Consider the following 19629-nt stretch of genomic DNA (forward strand, 5'->3'; position numbering starts at 1 on the left):
GGACCTCATGAAACTGAACATGTTCTGTAAAGGAAAGCACACTGTTGTCAGAACAAATGACAGCCTACAGACTGGGAAAGAATCTTCACCAACCCTGATGGAAGGCTAATATCCAGAATATATAAAGAACTCAAGAAATTAAACGCCAACAAACCAAGTAATCCAAATACAAAATGGGGTACAGGGCTAAACAGAATTCTCAATAGAGGATTATCAAATGGCAGAGAAACACTTAAAGAAATGTTCAACCTCCTTAGTCATCAGGGAGATGCAAATCAAAACAACTGTGTGATTTCACCTTATACCCATCAGAATAGCTATGATCAAAACCTCAAGTATTGGTATAATGTTCTTTTGGAATGTATACAATTTACTCTTGTTTATTCAAATGCTGATTTCTCTATCCCAGTATCTAGTTTCAATCCAGACATTGCATTGTAATGTTTATTCTAAGCATCACCTGTCTCAAGTCTGTGTAAACATGCCACCATTTGTTCTCTATATTGTCAATTAAACAACCAGCTGAGCAATGGAAAGTATAGGGTGGGGCATCTTGGTCTGGAGAAAAAAGAGAAGGAAGCAAGGAGGAAGCAGGAGAGAAGAGGAGAATCTACAGGATAGTTCTTGGAACCACATGGAGAAATGAACCGGACCTAAGATATGACTAAAAGCAAGTATAATGGGTGAAATCTGAATGGTAGGAAACTATGTGGGCTTGGAGGTTTAGGATGGAGTAACTATTGCCCAGCATTGTGCTCTAGGCTAGTTAAACAAATCCTAGTCTCTGGTGGTGATTTGATTATACAGCTGTTTAGGAATAACCACTGCTTAACTAAAAGATAGACCAATAGTAAATATTATAACCCACAACACATAAGCGACAACATATGCTGGAGAGGATGTGGAGAAAGGGGAATCCTCTTCCATTGCTGGTGCAAGTAGAAGCTGTACAACCACTTTGCAAATCAATCTGGCACTTTCTTAGAAAATTAGGAATAATTTTCAAGATTATTTCAAGGGTAATATTTCAAGATCCAGCTATAGCACTCCTAGGCATATATCCAAAATATGCTCAACTATACAGCAAGGACATTTGCTCAGCCATGTGCACAGCAGCTCTAGTAATAATAGCCAGAAGCTGGAAACAACCTGGATGTTCCTCAACTGAGAAATGGATACAGAAACTTTGGTACATTTACACAATGGAGTACTTCTCAGGTATTAAAAACCAGTAAATCATGAAATTTGCAGGCAAATGGTGGACACTAGAAAAGATCATTTTGAGTGAGGTAACCCAGAAGCAGAAAGACACACATGGTATTTACACCCATAAGTGTATATTAGCCACATCATATAATATAAACATAACTAAAATCTATACTTCTAAAGAAGCTAAACAAGAAGGGATCTTAGGGAAAATGCTCTATCATCATTCAGATGGTCAAATGTGATAGACATCAGAAGAAGGAAGAGACAGGCAACAGGACAGGAGACTACAACAGAAGTCCTCTGAAATACTCTACTGATGGACATATTGAAGTAGAGGCTAAGACTCATAGCCAAACTTTAGGCAGAGTGGAGGAAATTTTAGGATATATGGGGGAGACAGAAAAACCTGGAGTGGACAGGAGCTTGAAAAGGAGACCAACAGCCATAAAAACTGAGCCCTGAGGCCCTGAAGAGAATGATACCCCAACCAAGTACAATGTAATGAGAGGACCTAAAACTCTGGCTCAGATGTAGCCCATAGACTCAGTCTCCAATTGGAGTCCCTAGAAAGGGGAGCAGGGACTTTCTCTGGCATGAACTCTATGGCAGGCTCTCTGATCACTTCCCTCTTGGGGAGAGGGGGTGTAGCCTTGCCAGTCCTCAGAGGAAGACAATGCAACCAGTCCTGAGGAGACCTGATAGGCTAAGGTCAGAAAAAAGGGGAGGAAGACCTCCTGTATCAGTGGACTAGGGGAGGGGTATGACGGGAGAACAAGGTGGGAGGGTGGGTCTGGGAAGAGACAAGGGAGGGGGCCACAGCCTGGATACAAATTGAATAAATTATAGTAAATGATAATAATTTAAAAAAGAACAATGTATCGTATACGTGTATATGACAGTGTAAAAAAAACATGTTTATTCAGGTACTCTCAATATTAACTATTTATTTGTTTACCCTCCCACATATCACTCATATTCTCTGCATTTTCTCAAGAAAGTAACACTATTATTTTTTAATTTTTAGGGAGCCTAATTGAATGTAACTGAATACATGTGATTTCATGTAGTAATATTTAATTGCTACATAAATTTATTTGAATTAAATTAAGATAATTTTAAATTAATTATGTTTCTTTATGTAGCTAATAGAACATGACACATTCACTACCAAAGACAAATATCTGAGAATAAGATCTTTGGACAGAATAAGGATACTGGACCAGGATTCAGGAAGTTAGACCTTTATTTTGTCTTGGCAGATGATGTTCTGATAACCTGATTCAGTTTTCCATATTATAGTTTGGCAATACCAATGGCTTCTTTGTTCTGTAGACTTAATATAAACGGCTGAAGTGAATTTTACAACTCTGCATGTAACTCAAGAATTTGACAATTTTCATCATTGTGATGATAATATAATTCAATGATTAGTATGAAAAATGGTTGATTTGAATTGTGTCTGGGTAATGTGCTACTGTAGTAACACAGACCATCACTAAAACTCTTTATATCTGAAAATATTTCAAAATAATAGTGAAGTATGAATTTATAAATAAAATATTATAATGATAATTTCAAAATCACAGTTATCCACATACATGTTTAATGTAAATATATAATTCCCAGACTCCATATAAATATTACTTAATTTTTCAACAAATATTTAAGTTCATTAGTAATTGAACGTTTTGGTTTTTTTATTGCACAGAGATGGATCTTCAGCTAGGCTCAAGTAAAATTTAATTGCAGGTGCTATAGAAGTTCTCTAATATTCAGTGAAATAAATTATTATTATTTTTTTTTAGCACTAATGGTGGTGGAATGCTCTTGAGACCTAATTAGGTTTAGGAAAGTTCAGGGCTTAACTGCTCATAAGGCACTTGGTAACAGTTGGTAAGCTCCAGAGAAAGGCATTCTCCAAAGGAGCCATTTATAATGAACAATGACTTAGCATTGGCTGAGCTGGTTGACATCTTGAAAATTATATAGCTTTATGCCTTGAGGAACTAACAGCTACCTGGGATCCAATACATTTCACTGTGTCAGATTGAGTTGATGGGTAAGAGTTTTGTGTTTTGTAAAGAAAACATGTAATTATAGGCCCCAAGGAATACAAGGAACTTAAAATCACATTATCACCCACTCTTCTAGCCACTCTAGGCTTGCTTGTTCTCAGCATGCCAAACACTAATTTCACCCTTGTAGAAGTAAAAGTATCATGAAGGCTTTCCTATATATTTAAATATATTTAAATTAGTAAAGTCATACTATATGTTAACTTTTTCATTCTAAATTTCCCCAATTAATATAATAATACAAGAGTCTTATGGGTTTTTTTTACATTTTTTATTGTTTATTATTATTAGTTACATTTTATTAACTCTCTATCCCAGCTGTATCCTGCTCCCTTATTCCCTCCCAATCCCACCCTCCCTCCCTCAGCTTCTCCCTGCCCCTTTCCAAGTCCACAAATTGGGGAGGACCTCCTCCCCTTTTGTCTGGCCCTGTTTTATCAGGTATCTTCAGGGCTGGCTGCAAAGTCCTCCTCTGTGAGTCTTATGTTTTTGGTTTTTGCTTTTACATTTCATTGTGTAAATAATGTTTTCAGGTCTGAAAAGTTTAATTAAAATGTTTTAAGAACATTACATTAAGGGAATTTATAAAAATGTGGACTATCTACCTGGTCCAAAATAAAAATCAGTATTAAAATAATTCTTGGAACTATGCTGTATAAAATACTAATTTTAATAAGGATTTTTTAATATGGTATGAGAAGATGACCAGAATAAGTTTAATGAGTTAACACAAAATACATCTTGGAAAACACTATGTAGAGGACACACCGCCACTGTTCATACTTAGGTCAATTCCGATGATGTTTTAAAAAATTATAAAACTCTTTTTCTTGTTTCTTTTTATTAACAGAGTCTCATGCAACAAGGCTGGCCTAGAACTTGCTACATGGCAGAGGGTGGTTTTGAGCTTCTGTTATTCCTGCTTTCACTTTCCAAATGCTGATATTTCAGCCGTGCAAAACTCTGCCAGGATAAAACACCTCACTGACAGTTACACAGCATTCCAGGTGATATGCAATATTTCATACACATTTCTCTAATGTCTGATTGATATGATTTCTGTTATCCCCAGTTTTTTATAATTACATATATAATATTTCTATAAAGTATTTTTCTTTAAGAAATATTTACCTTTGCATTTATTTTTCAGATAAGTATTGGAAGGTTGTAGAATAAAGGTAAACAGTTTGTAATGCTCTAAACCAGTGATCTTCCTAAAGTTCTGAGCATTAATATGGTACCTCATGTTGTGGTGACTCCAAACCATAAAATTATTTCATTGCTACTTCATAACTGTAATTATTCTACTGTTATGAATTATAAGGTAAATATCTGATATGCAGTCCTCTAAGTGAATCATGACCCATAGGTTAGAACCACTGTCTTAGTCACTACAAAGTCACTATGTCACCTTGAATACATGCCCTGTGCTCTTTCTGGACTTCTGCAAGAGCTGACTCAGAGTAAGAGATGTGGTGATAATCCAACATAGTCTCACAAACATGAAAATTTCTTCTTGAATAATAAAAATAATAAAAAATTGTGAATTTTTTACATGTTTAGCATAGAATATATGAAATGCATTTGTCATAGGTATGCTTTCTTTTCATTTTCAAAAAAGTTTTAATTTTAATTTTTCTTATATTTTACTATTTATTCACTTTGTATTCTGGCTGTGGTCACCTCCCTTGTCTCCTCCCAATCCTACCCTCCTTCCCTCTTCTACCCCTATGCCCTTCCCCCAGTCCACTGATAGGGGAGGACCTCCTCCCCTTCAATTTGACCCTAGCCTATCAAGTCTTATCAGGACTGGCCAAATTGTCCTCCTCTCTGGCTTGGCAAGGCTGCACCCCTTACCTCTAGGGGAGAGATAATCAGATATCCTGCCACTGAGTTCATGCCAGAGACATCCCCTGTTCACCTTTCTAGGGAACCCACTTGGAGGCTGAGTCTATGGGCTACATCTGAGCAGAGGTTTAAGATCCTCTCCAAAAGACAACAATGGTGTATAATCACATATAAGTGGTTTTTAGACATATAATATAGGAAAAACATACTAAAATCTATAGTCCTAAAGAAGCTAAACAGCAAAAAGACCCTAGGGAAGATGCTCAGTCCTCATTCAGAAAGGCAAACATGATAGACATCCAAAGCAGGAGAAGACAGGGAACAGGACAGGGGCCTACCACAGAGGACCTCTGCAAGACTCTACCAATCGAGGTATCAAAGCAGAGGCTGAGACTCATACCCAAACTTTGGGCAGAAGGCATGGAACTTTATGAAAGAAGGTAGAGATAAGGAGACCTGGATGGGGCAGGAGCTCCAGAAGGAGACCAACAGAGCAAAACAAAACAAAACAAAACAAAATAACAACAACAAAAAAACTGGGTCCTGGGGGCCCTGCAGAGACTGATACCCTAACCAAGGACCATGCTTTCTTTTCTTTTTGGAAAATTTATGTCTGAAAATCAGAATGTATTGCCCATGTTCTATGATTTATTTGATTTTTTTTAAATCCAGAAGCAATGCATAGTGTAAGATCTGGGTTATTGGTGAAAAATTAGTCTACGTAGATTAAAAGTACATAGAAATAGGGGCGATTCATCTTTTCCTAGATAGATGATCTGTAAAGACAAAAATGTCAGGACAGGACTTTTGTAGGCTTTCATCACAGACATTTTTATAGTCTTCATACAGAAAAACATGTACAGATATATAACTATATGCATACATATATGGGTCTAATAAATATTTTTCTTAGTAACTAATAGATACTTGTTTATGTTAATTAGCACATATGTGTGTGTATAAGCATGCTACTTTATCTTACCTAGCAGACAACTCCTTTATGTATTTGTTTTAAAGTTCTTTTTAAAAGCTTTAAAATAAATGTTTCCTTTATTAGTAAGTTATTATGTATTTAAAAACCTAAATAAAGTATTTTTCTCCATTTATTGAAACTAAATTTATTGAAGATGAAATTGACTGTCCGATAAGATTATATAAATAAATATCATTTTTATATGTAATATATATATATCCATATTTATGCTGCTCCACAATACCCTACAGTTCCTTTGTCTCTCCCAGGACTCTCTCCTGCCATGTTCCCCAGACCTGATTCCCTCCTGTTCTTGTTCCCACCCAGCCCTGTCCACCCACAATATTTATTTTATTTCCTCTTCCCAGAGAGATTTGTGGATATCCTCTTGAGCCCTCCTTGTTACTTAGCCTCTCTGGGTCTGTGGATTTGTGGCTGATTATCTTTGACTTAATAGCTAAGATAATCATTATTTATATTTATAATATATATTAAATATGCATATCATTATATATGTGTCACATATAATGTCTATAATTATATAGACTAAACTGATTATGTTTATATGCTTAGGAATATAAGTATATACACTCCATATGTATTTGCATATTGCATTCTGTGTGTATGTGTATGTGTAAAACAACACTTAGAGAAATGAGGCCATGATAAAGACATTTATGGAAAACATAAACTCTGAAGGATAAACAATATTTATAACCAATGAACTATTTGGAAAGTGAATAATACTTTTCTTAAAAATAATTAGCATTATAGTAACATCTAAAATATATCAAAAATATTCACTACACTTTGCCTGTGAAAGATTCATCATATTTCTCATAGAGTTGGTAGCATGGATGAGTGACTGGGTAGCTGAAGGTGATTGGGCTCTTTGATTGGGCTCTTCCCAATTGGGCTGGGAAGCATCTGTATTCTTATAAACAAAAATGTATAAAGTATGAAGATTCATCATGTATTTCCTCATCACATAATATGTGGTAGACATTGAAGGTGTTACGATAGATGCCATACTAACATACTGAGAAAATAGATGTATATGGCATATAGGTATGGTAATATTATGGAGTAAATATAGCCTTCAATTGTACATGTTGCTAAAAACCCCTGCTTATCAAAGATATAGCATAGTCAGGTTTATTAAAATATTAATTTTTTATCCTTTGAATTGTATACATATACACAATGAAACATGATAATCCACTAAATCTAATTAGTGTTAGTATTTGTTTATGGTTGTGAGATCATCCACTGAAGCAAGGGAATCTTTATTTCAGTGTAGCCACAAGTTAAAAAAATTCTTTTTTCTCCAGCAACAATTGCCAATAATTCCCCAGTACAGGATGGGAACTTCCTTCCTGTATGGCAGACATTTGCCTTGTTGTGCTTTTGCAGTTTCTATGCAGGTAACTATGGCTGGGGTGAGTTAGTGATTAAACCATGTCTTTCTTTCACTGTAACATTCATGTGATCAAATGTAAATTCAGAAAGCAATAATTAAGTTTTATGTGGCTGAGCACTTTTTTAGCTTATGAAATGTGTCTGATCATATGGCGGTACACAGACTAATGGGAGAGCTCAGATACACAGATTCCAGGAGCAACACAGAAACATCACATGGACTTTAGAAATAGAAGAATCTATATATAGATCAGTACTTTTTCTTTAAATAGTAATTATTGCCCTATAGATATGTTGTAACTGATAGTATTAGATTTGAGGAGAACATGATAAGGAGGTAAAAAGGAATAGAAACAACTACTGAGTTAGAAGAATATAAGGAATGTGATCCACAGTTACAGAAAGCACTATTTCTGCACTATGAATATCATACTACAATGAATTCAGAATTAATGATCTACCTTTATGTTTTTGTAGGAATTTCAGGTCTTGGGAAGGCTTAATATCCTGAATGGAGTTTTACAATTCTCCCAGTAATGTGACTGAATTTATTCTCTTGGGTCTCACACAGAATCCATGCTTGCAGAAAGTACTGTTCATTGTCTTTTTGTTTGTTTTCCTTTTTACAGTGTTAGCTAATCTGCTCATTGTCCTCACCATTTCCTTCAGCCCTACCCTTTCAGCACCTATGTACTTCTTTCTCACTTACTTGTCCTTCATAGATGCCTTCTACACCTCTGTCACCACCCCCAAAATGATAATTGATCTGCTCTACCAGAGGAAAACAATATCCTTGGGTGGCTGTCTGACCCAGCTCTTTGTGGAACACTTTTTGGGAGGATCAGTGATTATCCTTCTCATTGTTATGGCATATGACCGCTATGTGGCCATATGCAAACCTCTGCATTACATGACTATTATGCGGCAAGGCCTCTGCAGGCTACTGGTGATGGTAGCCTTGATTGGAGGGATCCTGCATGCCACCATGCAAATATTTTTTATGATCAATCTGCCCTTCTGTGGTCCCAATATCACTTCATGTGTGATCTCTTCCCATTGTTGAAACTTGCCTGCAGAGACACACACAGACTGGGCATCATAGTGGCTGCTAACAGTGGGGCTATGTGTTTGCTCATATTTACCATGCTCCTCATCTCATACATAGTCATCCTGCAATCCTTGAAATCACATAGTTCTGAAGGCAGGCACAAAGCCCTCTCCACCTGTGGCTCTCACTTCACTGTGGTTGTTCTCTTCTTTGTGCCTTGCATATTTACCTACATGCGGCCTGTGACCACCTACCCTGAGGACAAGCTGGTGACTGTGTTCTTTGCAATCCTTACTCCCATGTTAAATCCCATCATTTATACAGCAAGAAACACAGAGGTAAAGAAGGCCATGAAGAGTTTGTTGAAGAGGAGTGTGGCAAGAAGGCGCTGATGTGTCAAAGCCAGTAGTATTATGTTTGTGGTAAACTGTGGAAGAGGACTAACAAATTGCACAGATTATTAACATATAGGAAAAACAAAACTTCCTATAATAGTGTTTTGGGGCACTTAAGAGTGAATAGACCCCGCTTTTGTGCCTTTAATAGCTCTAAATGTGTGTTTTCAAGGTTCAAAAATTGATATTTATAGATTCTGTATTTCCAACAGAAAATACCAACTATACAATTTTAATGATCCTGGAGTTATGTTTTTCTTTAGAGATTCACTGTTACTTCTTATGTATCTTTCTCTCTCTCTCTCTCTCTCACTCTCTCTCTCTCTCTTGTCTCCTGTCAGGCCCACCCATCCTCCCTCTTCTCTCCCTATGCCCTTTAACCTAGGCCTCTTATAGGGGAGGTCCTCCTCCCCTTCTATTTGACCCAAGCCTATCAGGTCTCATCAAGGCTGGCTGTACAATCTTCCTCTGTGGCCTGGCAAGGCTGCAAAGTGGTACAGGGGCTGTATCTGACATGAGCTCAGTGGCTGTTGCTTTGATCACCATTATTTTTTTAATTGCTTCATACATTTTTACTTGGGGAGCACTGGCTTTTCTGTAGTGCTTTAAATAAATTTTGCATAGTCTGTGGTAATGCAAAAAAAATAGATAAGTGTTTAGCCCGGTTTCCCATTATTTTATTATTATTATTAATTAAACTTTATTCATTTTTGTATCCAACCATAAGCCCTTCCCTCCTCCCCTCCCTATCCCACACTTCCTCCACTTTCTGCATGCATGCTCCTCCCCAAGTCCACTGATAGAGGAGGTCCTCCTCTCCTTCCTTCTGATCTTAGTCTATCAGATCATATCAGGAATGGCTGCATTGTCTTCTTCTGTGGCCTGGTAAGGCTGCTCCCCTCTCAGGGGGAGGGGATCAAAGAGCAGGCCAATCAGTTTATGTCAAAGGCAGTCCCTCTTCCCATCACTATGTAACCCACTTGGACACTAAACTGCCATGGGCTACATCTGTGCAGGAGTTCTAGGTTATCTCCATGAATAGTCCTTGGTTGGAGTATGAGTCTCTGGGAAGTTTCCTGTGTTCAAATTTTCTTGTTCTGTTGCTCTCCTTGTGGAGTTCATGTCCTCTCCAGCTCTTGCTATTTCCCACTTCTTACATAAAATTCCATTCATTCTGCCCAACAGTTGGCCATCAGGCTCAGCATCTGCTTTGATAGTCTGCAGGGCAGAGGCTTTCAGAGGCCCTCTGTGGCAGGTTCCTAGGTTGTTTCCTGTTTTCTTCTTCTGGCTTTCACAGGCCCTCTGTAGGAGGTTCCTAGGTTGTTTCCTGTTTTCATCTTCTGGCTTTCACAGGCCCTCTGTAGGAGGTTACTAGGTTGTTTCCTGTTTTCTTCTTCTTCTTCTGATGTCCATCCTCTTTGCCTTTCAGGATGGGGATTGAGCGTATTAGTTAGGGGTCTCTCTTTTACTTAGTTTGTTTGGATGTACCGATTTTAGTGGGTTTATCCTATGTTGTATGTTTATAAGAGTGTGTATATACCTTGTGTGTCTTTTTGCTTCTGGGACAACTCACTCAGGATGATCCTTTCCAGGTCCCACCATTTACCTGCAAATTTCATGATTTCCTTATTTTTCATTGTTGTGTAATATTCCATTGTATAGATGTACCACAATTTCTGCATCCATTCTTCAGTTGAGGGGCATCTGGGCTGTTTCCAGCTTCTGGCTATTACAAATAAAGCTGCCACAAACATGGTTGAGCAAATGTTCTTATTGTGTACTTGAGCCTCTTTTGGATATATGCCTAGGAGCAGTAATGGCTGGATCTTGAGGAAGCACTATTCCTAGTTGTCTGAGAAAGCGCCAGATTGATTTCCAGAGTGGTTGTACAAGTTTACATTCCCACCAGCAGTGGAGGAGGTTTCTCCACAACCTCTCCAGCATGTGTTGTCACTTGAGTTTTCCATCTTGGCCATTCTGATGGGTGTAAGGTGAAATCTCAGGGTTGTTTTGATTTGCATTTCCCTAATGGCTAATGAGGTTGAGCATTTCTTTAAGTGCTTCTCTGCCATTCGGTATTCCTCTACAGAGAGTTCTCTGTTTAGCTCTGTTCCCCATTTTTTAAGTGGATTATTTGGTTTGCTGCTTTTCAGCTTCTTTAGTTCTTTATATATTCCAGATATAAGCTCTCTCTCAGAGGTATGGTTAGTGAAGATCTTTTTCCAGTCTGTAGACTGTCATTTTGTTCTGACAACAGTGTCCTTTGCTTTGCTGAAGCTTTTCAGTTTCAGGAGGTCCCATTTATTGATTGTTGCTCTCAGAGCCTGTGCTGTTGGTGTTCTGTTCAGGAAGTTCTCTCCTGTACCAATGAGTTCTAGGGTATTCCCCACTTTTTTTTTCTAGCTGATTTAATGTGTCTGGTTTTATGTTGAGGTCTTTTTTTTTAATTTTATTTTTCCTTTTAGTTACATTTTGTTAACTCTGTGTCACAGCTGTATCCCACTCCCTCATTCCCTCCCCAACCCCACACTCCCTCCCTCGTCTCCTCCCTGCCCCTTTCTAAGTCCACTGATAGGGGAGGACCTCCTCCCCTTTCATTTGACCCTGTTTTATCAGGTATCTTCAGGGCTGGCTGTAGAGTCCTCCTCTGTGGCCTAACAGGACTGCTCCTCCCCTGGGGGGGGAGTCAAGGAGGCTGACCTTGAGATCCTGTTAGAAATAGTCCTTATTCTCCTTACTTTGGAAAACTACTTGGTTACTGAGCTACCACAGGCCACATCCAAGCAGAAGTTCTAGGTTATATCCATAGATGGTCCTTGGTTTAGTGTCAGTCTCAGAAATGACCCTGTGCCCAGATTTATTTGATCCTTGTAGAGCTCCTATCCTTTCCAAATCATACTAACTCCCCTTTTTTCATATGATTCCCTGCAATGTGCAGAGTGTTTGGTTATGAGTCTTAGTGTCTGCTTTGATACACTGCTAGGTAGAGTCTTTCAGATGTCTTTTGCGGTAGATTCCTGTCATACCTTCAATGCACATCCCATTTGTCTTTCTTAGTGAGGATTGATCATCTTCGCCCATGTCGACTTTCTTGATTATGTTCTTTAGGTGTGTAGATTTCATTATGTTTATCATATTTTGTAGAGGTTAATTATTTCCTGTGTTTTCTGGAAAGAAGCTAATTTTTGGGGGTTGTATTTTCCCTTCCAGTGTCTTTTGTAATGCTGGATTTGTGTGTAGGTATTGTTGAAATTTGTTTTTGTCATTGAATATCTTGTTTTCTCCATCTATGAGGACTGAGAGCTTTGCAGGGTATAGTAGCCTGGGCTGACTTCTGTCTTCTCTTAGGGTCTGCATGATATCTGTCCAGGCCCTTCTGGCTTTCATAGTCTCTGTTGAAAAGTCAGGTGTGATTCTAATGAGTTTTCCATTATACGTTACTTGGGCTTTTTCCCTTGTGGCTTTTAGTATTTTTTCTTTGTTGTGTATACTTACTGTTTTGATTATTATGTGGCGGGAGGATTTTCTTTTCTGGTTAAATTTGTTGGGTGTTCTGTAGGCCTCATGTATTCTTATTGGCCTCTCTTTTAACTTGGGGAAATTTTCCCCAATGATTTTGTTGAAAATATTTTCTGGGCTTTGGAGAAGGGAATCTTCTTTTTCTTCTATACCTATTATTCTTAGGTTTTGTCTTTTCATATTGTCTTGGATTTCTTGGACAGTCTGTGTCAGAAATTTTTTTGATTTAACATTTTCTTTGACAGATACATTGATTTCTTCCATTGTATCTTCTACACCTGAGATTCTTTCTTCCATCTCTTGTAGTCTGTTGGTTATGCTTGCCTCTGTAGTTCCTGTTTTCTTCCCTAGATTCTTCCTCCTCATTATTTCCTCCCTTTGTGTTTTGTTTAATTTTTCCAATTCTATTTCATGTCTTGAGTTGTTTTGTTTACTTCCTTCACCTGTCTGATTGTACTTTCCTGTTTTTCTTTTAGTTCCTTCAACTCTGTTTCTTTTATTTCATTCATTGCTTTAAGCATTTCCTTTCTAAAGGCTATAAACTGTTTGGCTGCAGCTTCCTCTATTTCTTTACGGATGGCAATATTCTGTTTGAGTTTATCTTCCTCTATGTCTTTAAGTATCTTATTTGTTTCCTCTGTTATCATCTTCATGAGCATAGTTGTTAGGTCATCTTGGATTTCAGTTATGCTGGGGTGTCCAGGGATACTTGCCCCTGGGTAACTGTGTTCTGGAGATGCCATATTGCTCTGTCTTTTGTTGCTTGAGCTTTTACGTTGGCCTCTACCCATTGTGCTATCTTAGGTGTTTGGGGTTATTTTCTGGTGGTTCCTGGGAATCCTGTGGTGGAGAGAATCCCCTTTGCAGAAAGCTGGTTTTTCCTGAAGAATGTCTTCTCAGAATTTTGGGTATAGTCCCTGGATGGCTGGCGTTTTTTCAGGAGTTGCTGCTCACCTCAGGGATAGAGACCTGAGTGGTAACTGTGGTCTTTGTTAGTCGAGAGGGTTCTCCTCTCACCCAGGGAAGTCCTGAGGACAGCTGCCCTGTTTCTGGGTTTCTTGCTGTAAATTTAATGATCAGCTGCTGTGACCCAGTTGGACATCTGGCACGCAGCAACTGTTTGTGCCTGTGTCTGGAGCACAGCTGAGTGATGGCGGTTGGGTCCTGCTGGTCTGCTCGACTTTTTCCAGGGAAGGATTGGTTGATTTAAGCCAGTACAGTTTCCTTTCTTCCGTATGGATTCTCTGGAGACAGGGACTCCCAGTCTCTCTCTCTCTCTTTTTTTCCCCTGGTGCGCACTGCTCAGTCTCCGCCAGTTGGCTGGCTGCAGAAACTGCCTGTGTTGAAGCACAGCTGAGTGATGGCGGCTCAGTCTCAGCCAGCTGTCTGGCACGCAGAAACTGCCTGTGTCTTCCTTTCCGGCCTTTGGGAGCCTGGACCTCTGCCTAAACTGCATAATTTTCCCAAGACCTTTTTGGGGTGGGGGTGTTGGCTGAGTGCTCTGAGATCAGACCAGCTGTTTCCCTCCCTGTGTGTTTGCACTGCACAGTGAAACTCATTCACTGGTGCCCTGGTGCCCACAGTTCTATCTCAGGTGGAGAATCAGGCATGCAGGCAGGGCTCTGTGCTGGAGCCTGGGTCCCTGGCTCTGGCTCCAGGCTAGCTCCTGGGGTGCCCGTGGAACCCGAGTCTTTTCCAGGGGATGTCTGGGTGACCTAAGGTTGGTCCCAATCGTTTCCTGCACAGTGGGGTTGTCTCTCAACTGAAAATTCCAGTCTCTGATAGTGTGGTGCGCACGGTTCAGTCTGGGACTGTGACCAGAGACACTGGCTTGTGGTTCTGGGCTGGGGCTGGGGCTGTCGTCTGGCAACCAAGCATCCTGCAGAACAAGGATCTCTTCTGAGGTTTAGCTGGTGAGTTAAAAGTTGATTGAATCCCCCACCGTGGGGTATCCTCTCACCTGGGAAACACAATCACTGTGTTTTATGGCAGCAAGTCCTGATTGCTGGTCACTATGCTGATCCTGCCGTGCTGCTGGTCAGAATGAGAGTCCTCCTGATGCCGCCATCTTGCCCCGCCTCTGTTTCCCATTTTTTAATTGGATTACTTGGTTTGTTGCTTTTCAGCTTCTTTAGTTCTTTGTATATATTGGATATTAGCCCTCTGTCAGATAAAGGTTTAGTGAAGATTCTTTCCCAATCTGTAGGCCATTCATTTTGTTTTGATTATGGTGTCCTTTGTTTTACAGAAGCTTTTCAGTTTCATGAGGTCCCACTGATTGATTGTTGATCTTAGAGCCTGTGCTGTTGGTGTTCTGTTCAGAAAGTTGTCTCCTGTACCAATAAGTTCTAGGGTCTTCCCCACTTTTCCTTCTAACCGACTTAATGTGTCTGGTTTTATGTTGAAGTCTTTGATCCACTTGGACTTTAGTTTTGTGCAGGGTGATGAGTATGGATCTATTACCATTTTTCCTACATGTAGATATTCAGTTAGATCAGCACCATTTGCTGAAGATGTTGTCTTTTCCCACTGTATGGTTTTGGCATCTTTGTAAAAGAGCAGATGTCTATAAGTGTGTAGGTTTGTTTCTGGGTCTTCTGTTTAGTTCCATTGATGCACCATTATGTTTCTATGTAAGTACCATGCAGTTTTTATTACTGTTATTCTATAGTACAGCTTAAGATCAGGGATGGAGATACCTCCAGAAGAGAATTCTCAATAGAGGAATAATGAATGGCAGAGAAACACTTAAAGAAATACTCAACCTTATTAACCATCAGGGAAATGCAAATCAAAACAACCCTGAGATTTCACCTTACACCCATCAAAATGGCTAAGATAAAAAACTCAAGTGACAACACATGCTGGAGAGGTTATGGAGAAAGGGGAACCCTTCCATTGCTGGTGGGAATGTCAACTTGTACAACCACTCTGGAAATCAATCTGGTGCTTTCTCAGACAAATAAGAATAGTGCATCCTCAAGATCCAGCTGTAACACGCCTAGGCATATATCCAAAAGAGGCTCAAATACACAATAAGGACATTTGCTCACGTGTGTTTGTAGCAGCTTTATTTGTAATAGCCAGAAGCCAGAAACAACCCAGATGCCCCTCAACTGGAGAATGGGTACAGAAATTGTGATACATCTACACAATGGAATATTACTCAGCAATGAAAAATAAGGAAATCATGAAATTTGCAGGTAAATGGTGGGAACTGGAAAGGATCATCCTGAGTGAGCTGTCCCAGAAGCAGAAAGACACACAGGATATATAGTCACTCATATAGACATATAATATGGGATAAACCTTCTAAAATCTGTACATCTATAGAAACTAATCAAGAGGGAGGACCCTGACTAAAATGCTCGATCCCCATCCTGAATGGAAAAGAGGATGGACATCAGAAGAAGAAGAAAACAGGAAACAATTTAGGAACCTGTCACAGAGGGTTTCTGAAAGGCTCTTCCCCGTAGACTATCAAAGTAGATGCTGAGACTTATGGCCAACTGTTGGGCAGAGTGCAAGGAATCCTATGAAAGAAGAGGGAAATAGTAAGACCTGGAGAGGACAGGAACTCCACAAAGAGAACTACAGAACCAGAAAATTTGAACACAGGGGTCTTTCCTGAGACTCGTACGCCAACCAAGTACCATGCATGGAGATAACCTAGAACCCCTGCACAGATGTAGCCTATGGCAGTTTGGTGTCCAAGTGGCTTCCATAGTAATGGGAAGAGGGACTGCCTCTGACATAAACTGATTGGCCTGCTCTTTGATCACCTCCCCCTGAGGGGGGAGCAGCCTTACCAGGCCACAGAAGATTACAATGCAACCACTCCTGATGAGATTTGATAGACTAAGATCAAAAGGAGGGAGATGAGGACCTCCTCTTTCAGTAGCCTTGGGGAGGGGCATGTGTGCAGAAGGGGGAGGGAAGGTGGGATTAGGAGGGAAGAAGGGAGGGGTTTATAGGGGGATACAAAGTGAATAAAGTGTAATTAATAAAAAAAAGTTTTACAAGGAAAAATTAGATAAGTGAAAACCAGATATTTGAGGAATAAAAGCAACTTTGTTGACTTCTTAACTTCATTTATATCAGTTATTATTTATATAAAATAATAAAAAGTAGTGCAAGCAAGTATACAAAAAGAGGTAACAATTTCCAATCTGTCTCTTTTTTTCCCCTCAGGAAAAAATATGATGTAGAAATTTGAAATTACTCTTAAGTTCTTCTTACTGTCTCAAATATTTTCATGGCTCAATTTTTTTTAATATAAAGCATAGTACTTTTTCTTCTTTGTTAGCATTAGAGTAGTCAATGTAGCAACATGAATAAAGATTCTTCTATTTAATCATACTAAAATATTCCCAATAATTTTCTCATATAACGTATGTATATATAACTATATTTCATATGTTTGTATTAGATATGTTATTATCTATCAGACACATTTACTTATGCAGATGATATAAACCAAATTCTAAACTTATCATGTTAAAGATACTAATTATATCCATCTTACAAAGAAGAAAATTGAAGCTGAGCAGGCTACTAATATATTTTCTTCAAATCACACATCATGTCAACTGCTTGATTTAAATCTAGTTTCTAATTCTCTGTCCTCCATTTGTGAATGAAAATTCAGTAATTTTTGTAATGCTTATACATAAGGATAAGGAATTGCTACATCGGCTAAGCGATTCCCTTTGTTCTTGGAGGAAAGTGTGTTTTTCCTTCTTCCTTTTTTTCTTCCTTCCTTTCTCCCTCCTTCCATTCCTTATTTTCTGCCTTTCTTTCTTTTTTCTTTTTATTCTTGGTAGTCTCTTCTCACTTGCGGCAATATAGTTTAACAGGAATACTTCTCAGTGACCATGGGAATCAACAAGTGTTACATATTACTAACAACAACAACAAAACCCTTTATGAACCCAAGAATTCAAGATTTTTTTACTATATCATCCTCATTAATCCCTCCCAAAAATATCCCAAATTCACTGTTCAGTGAGATATTTCTTTTATAATTTTAACATACAGTAATATTGGATCTTGAAACACTTGTTTTTGGAGTGTGACTCTCTAGTCTACCTTAGTGTTTGAATATATCAAGTTAATTATCAAAATGACATTTTCCCACAAAGATCAATTTTGGTATATGACATTTCCCAATGTACTTTTGTACAATGTACTTAATGTACTTTTGGTGAGAATTAAAGATATCAACATCTCTAAAGCAAGTTGCTGTGGTTTACTTTGTCTTATGATTAGACAGAAATTATGAAAAGCCAGGAATAAGGAGCAGTATTGAGAAAATGTCTATTGAGAAACGTCTTTCCAAGTAGAAAACCAAGGCCAATAACTATGTTCTAATATGTATATCAACTTTTTAGTGGATGAGCGAGTAGATGAATTAGACAAATTAAAAGCATAGTTAGAAATTTTAAAAAAACAGAAGAGATGCAAGCAAGTAAGATAGGCTCTGTGGATGAACTTTTGCTCGCTGCTGAATAGTTTCAATGAATATTGAGATGTTTCTTAGTGCATCAAGTAAATCACAAAGATTGCTGCCATATGGTTATACCTACTGAAGAAATAACATGCCCAGCCAGTATCAGGGAATAGTATGGTGCAGTAAAATTTGGGGTATGTTGAGGAATAGTGTTATTTATATAGAAGAGCTAATTAAGAATAATAAGTTGGAAGGAGTAGGAGGAGGAATAATAGAAGGTCATGCTGTCATTATAATGTGATCATAATACATTGCATATAAGTATAAAAATGTCAAAAATAAAAATATCCCCAAGCTAAAGGAGAGGCCAATTAGAATACATGAGGCCTACAGAACACCCAACAAATTTGACCAGAAAAGAAAATCCTCCCGCCACATAATAATCAAAACAGTAAGTATACAGAACAAAGAAAAAATACTAAAAGCTGCAAGGGAAAAAGGCCAAGTAACATATAATGGCAAACCCATTAGAATCACACCTGACTTTTCAACAGAGACTATGAAAGCCAGAAGGGCCTGGACAGATATCATGCAGACCCTAAGAGAACACAGATGTCAGCCCAGGCTACTATACCCAGCAAAACTCTCAGTCCTCATAGATGGAGAAAACAAGATATTCAATGACAAAAACAAATTTCAACAATACCTACAAACAAATCCAGCATTACAGAAGACACTGGAAGGGAAAATACAACCCAAGAAAGCTAGCTACATTCAAGAAAACACAGGAAATAAATAACCTCACTTCAGTAAAACAAAAAGCAACCAAGCACACAACCTGATGACCACAGCCAACATCAAAATCAAGAGATCTAACAGCCACTGGTCATTAATCTCTCTCAACATCAATGGACTCAACTCTCCAATAAAAAGACACAGATTAACAGAATGGATACGTAAACAAAACCCAGCAATCTGTTGCATACAAGAAACACACCTAAGACACAAAGATAGACATTACCTGAGGGTAAAGGGTTGGAAGACGACTTTCCAAGCAAACGGACCCAAGAAGCAAGCAGGAGTAGCCATTCTAATATCTGATAAAATAGACTTTCAACCAAAATTAATCAAAAGAGATGGGGAAGGACACTTCATACTCATCAAGGGAAAATTCCACCAGGAAGACATCACAATCCTGAACATATATGCCCCAAATACAAGGGCACCCACATTTGTGAAAGAAACATTGATAAAATTTAAAGCACATATAGATCCACACACATTAATAGTGGGAGACTTCAACACCCCACTCTCAACAAAGGACAGGTCAACCAAACAGAAATTAAACAAAGAAACAATGTCTCTGACAGAGGTCATGAATCAAATGGACCTAACAGACATTTACAGAACTTTACACCCAAACACAAAAGAATTTACCTTCTTCTCAGCACCTCATGGAACCTTCTCCAAAATAGACCACATAGTGGGTCACAAAGCAAGCCTCAACAAATACAAGAAGATTGAAATAATCCCATGTATCTTGTCTGATCACCATGGAATAAAGCTGGACCTCAACAATAACAGAAATAACAAAAAGCCTACACACACATGGAAACTGAACAACTTCTTACTAAATGACAGCTGGGTCAGAGAAGAAATAAAGAAAGAAATTAAAGTCTTTCTAGAAATCAATG

General features: G+C 38.5%; 1 pseudogene; it reads left to right on the top strand.

Annotated features, from left to right (window-relative positions):
- Window positions 1–4621: 4621 nt before the first annotated feature.
- On the top strand, window positions 4622–8964 carry LOC110543726 (olfactory receptor 4C3D-like; annotated as a pseudogene).
- Window positions 8965–19629: the final 10665 nt, after the last annotated feature.

This window comes from Meriones unguiculatus, chromosome 18 (genome assembly GCF_030254825.1).
Source record: "Meriones unguiculatus strain TT.TT164.6M chromosome 18, Bangor_MerUng_6.1, whole genome shotgun sequence".
Taxonomy (NCBI): domain Eukaryota; kingdom Metazoa; phylum Chordata; class Mammalia; order Rodentia; family Muridae; genus Meriones; species Meriones unguiculatus.